The sequence below is a fragment of the Mandrillus leucophaeus genome, unplaced genomic scaffold, assembly GCF_000951045.1.
Source record: "Mandrillus leucophaeus isolate KB7577 unplaced genomic scaffold, Mleu.le_1.0 Scaffold165, whole genome shotgun sequence".
Classification (NCBI taxonomy): Eukaryota; Metazoa; Chordata; class Mammalia; order Primates; family Cercopithecidae; genus Mandrillus; species Mandrillus leucophaeus.
In genome coordinates, this window is record NW_012101643.1 from 3217345 (window position 1) to 3221229 (window position 3885).

Genomic DNA, 3885 nt, shown 5'->3' on the forward strand with positions numbered 1-3885 from the left:
ACTTCCCAGCCGCGCCCCGCGCGCCCCCAAAACTTCCCAGGCACGCCCCGCGCCTCGGGGGATCTCGCTCCTGGCCTCACGCATTCTGCTGCTGATTGCTTGTTTTGCAGAAGTTAATTCCTTTATTTAAAAACAAAAATTTTTTTTAAAAAAACTTTACAAGTCCTTTCCGTCCCCCTCTTTAAAAATAAAACTTTACGACTCTGTGGCTATGAACCGGCCGGCGTCTGGAATGATGTTTATTTCTAAATGCAGAAATGCCAAAGACAGGGTTTGTGTTTTTGAGGTCAAATTTTATACTCAGAGTAAGGAAACAGACGGTGCCTGCGGCTGCTGCCTCCTCTCGGATGCAAGCTGGGCTGTTTTCTCCCGGAGAGCTTCACGCGCTCCCAGCGCCTCACCTCCCAGCGACGCAGCTGGTGCCGGGAGGCGCGCGGGCCGCGGGGCAGTGGATGGAGCCCACTGGGCTTCAGAGAGAAGTGGGGCAGCTGACGGCACACAGCCTCCCTTGTCCGATCCAACCCATTCCGAAGGAGGGTCTGTCCCCGCCGCCCGAGAGCCCTTCCCTTTTGCTTTTGCTGAGCAGCTCGCTCCTCGAGGCTGTACATGGACTTAGTTTTTGCCCCGGGGCACCACGCCACCCTTGTCTTGGGAGAGCTGGGGAGTGCTCTGGGAAAAGAGGGAAAGCCGGGCTGCCCTCTGGAAACATTGCTGGGCAAGCGCTTCTGGTAAACAGAAGAAAGAAACCCGGATTTCCAAGGCTCCAGTAGTTGTGATTTCTTTTCTTACTCCACCTCGTGCCTAATTGTGTGTTCTTTTTCCAAAAGAGGGCCTGGCATATTCAGAATCCACCCTGGCTTTTGCTCAGAATTGCTTAGTGGCTACAGCGCACCCAGCGTATTCCAGGTGGTTCATTGGGGCCAAGTGTGCCTTTGGCGTGGAGCTCCTTTTCTAGTTTTTCTATCTTTTCCCTCTCCCTATCGCGATTTCAAGAGGAACTATGGAATTGGTCTCCACGCCTCTGGTCTCGTTCCCCTCAATCCCCGTTCTGAACACCGCAAGTGGAATGATGGAATGATCGTTCTAAAGAACACCTGGCCACTTTACTCCCGGGCTTAAATGCCCTTCCCTTGCTGCTCAGAGTTCTGGGGATAGAGTCTAAACTCCTACCCTAGCTTACCTCCCTGCCTTATCTCTTCCAAGGTGTTAAGCAGTGTTAACACCTCCTGACTCCCCTAGACTAAGAAAACTCTACCCTTTCTTCTAACAGCTGGTCCTTCCTGTCTATCCGTGAGGGTGTTACTTCCTGCAGAGAGCCTTTCCAGAACTCTCCATCCACCATACTCTCAGGATTAGGCTAGGGTTTCACCTGTGTGCTTCCCCAATCTCCTTGCCTAATTGTTAGTCCCCCCCGCCCCCACCCAACACATTTATGTGTCCTTATGATAGAAACTGTGTCTTGTTTACCAGTATCTCCCCTGGCACATTGGAAAAACATCCGCATACATTTTATTACACTGTTTTATTATACTGAAGAAATATTGTTTGTCAACAGAGGTCCAAACTCTGATATTTCTTCCTCCAGTGTGCATGGATTCCACCTCATGATCCAAGAGGGCTACTGGCTCTCTAGACATGGAGTCCACATCCCAGGCCAGCGTTAGGAGGAACACGGGAGACTAAAGAGCCCTTGTTTCTCCTGTTTCTGGAGCCTTCCCAGAAAGACCACACAATGCATCACTTTTAGCTCATTGGTAGGACTTAATTACTCTAGTAAGCTGGCTACAAGAGATTGGGAAATGTAGTTTTAGTCTCCACGGCATTGTACACAGCTGAAAGTCATGGTTCTGTAATTATGGATGAAAGGGTGAATGGATTTAGGAAAAACTAGCCATCTTTATCATACCTTCAAAGCAGACAAAAAGAACGCCAGATGGCTACAACGGTTCCCCTTTTTGACTACCTAGTATCAAATGTGTTTCTTATCATCTTTACAATTCTGAAAATAAGGATGATATACAATAAAGATGCTCCCACTTTATATCCCTTGTACAACTGGAAAACATTCCAAGCCAGGTGCTCACGCCTGTAATCCCAGCACTTTGGGAGGCCAAGGCAGGTGGATCACCTGAAGTCAAGAGTTCGAGACCAGCCCGGCCAACCAGGTGAAACCCTGTTTCTACTAAAAATACAAAAATTAGCCAGGTGTGGTGGCACATGCCTGTAATCCCAGCTACTCAGGAGGCTGAGGCACGAGAATCACTTGAACCCGGAAGGTGGAGGTTGCAGGGAACTGAGATTACACCACTGCACTCCAGCATGGATCAAAAGGCCACAGAGTGAGACTCCATCTCAAAAAAAGAAGAAGGAAGGAAGGAAAGAAAGAAAGAAAGAAAGGGAGAGAGAGAGAGAGAGAGAAAGAGGGAGGGAGGGAAACAGAAAAACACATTCCCTCTTTCCCTGCAAAAGGATCATCATTTTCCGTGTCCAGCTCCAAGCCCAGGAACTCTGGACGACAGCCATTCCTCTAATTCTATCACTATCTCCTCTCGACATTCTGTATCTTACGGAGTAAATTATTAAGTTATCCATCACTAGTTTGTCCTATATAAAAATGTAGAGGAAAAAAATGTAAAGGAAAGGAGAATTCATTATTAGGTTGGCGCCAAAGTCATTGTGGCTTTTTGCCATTCAAAGTAATAACAAAAACCACAATTACTTTTGCGTCAGTTTATGAAATACATATATATGATACAGCAAGAAAAAAATATAAGTTAGAGTTCTTGTTTTTCTGACTGGTCCTAAAGCTGTAATTGGTATTTATGACTGCTCTCCTTAATGGACATTACAAATCTCCCCTTCCCTTCATCAGGAATCTCAGCTAGTCAGGGGTAGCCCTGATTTCTGAGGAATCTAATCTTGTTAATGTTTGCCACTGGACATGCCAGTAGCAAGAGGCACTACCATGACTGAATTCTGTCTATTCACCTTTTTATGCTCATCATGTAACAGCAACTCTGCTTCCCCTTAATAGTTACTATCATCACAGCCAACACCATCATACTATTTTTTGCAACACATCCACTAGCATGAGGAGTCTGAAGTAGCCAGGGTCTCAACTTTTATTTCAATTAAACCACACTTGAATCTCCTGGGGTAGAAGAGTTCCTCCTTGGTTACTAAGACCTTCAAACTAGCGAAGCGTAGAGGCGAAGGTACAGGAAACACAAAAATTTGCAAGTAAGTCATTGCGTGTTAGCGAAAGGCACCATTCTCTTGGTTCCTGTAGCCATGTATCCTGACTGCCAGGACAAATAGCACTATATGTCAGCTTTGGGTTCCGAAGAAATTCTATGTATTATAGGATACCAATACTACCTTTCTGTGCGCTGTTGTCCTGCAGGCACAATAACTAAGTCTACAGTCGGTTATTCCACCACTGGATAAGGCCAGCTGCCACTTGAGGGACAGAAATTAGCCCACCAATTTCTTCTTTTAGTATAAAGTGAGGTCCTTGTTCAGAGCAATAGGATACCATGATGATGAGCGATGCATTCAGAAAGTCCCGAGACAATAATGCAGGCCCAGGGGGCAAAGAAAGTCAGTCCAAGTTCAGAAGCATTGTCTATTACATAGAGCACAAATTGCTGATGTCCTACGTGATTAAAGGTCTATGTAATCTGCTTTCAGGTGGCTGTCTAGGACTTCTCCTGAGTTTCGTACCTCTTGGAAGACTCGGAGTTGGCTGGCGATGCTCATGAAAAGCCAAGTCAGCCTTGGTGGGGAAGTCCAGATTGTTACAAAATGGATCAATCAGTCCCTGCCTGCATGGTCACTGTGTCCATTAGCCCATTGAATAAGCAGTGGGCTAACTGGGGACAGAAG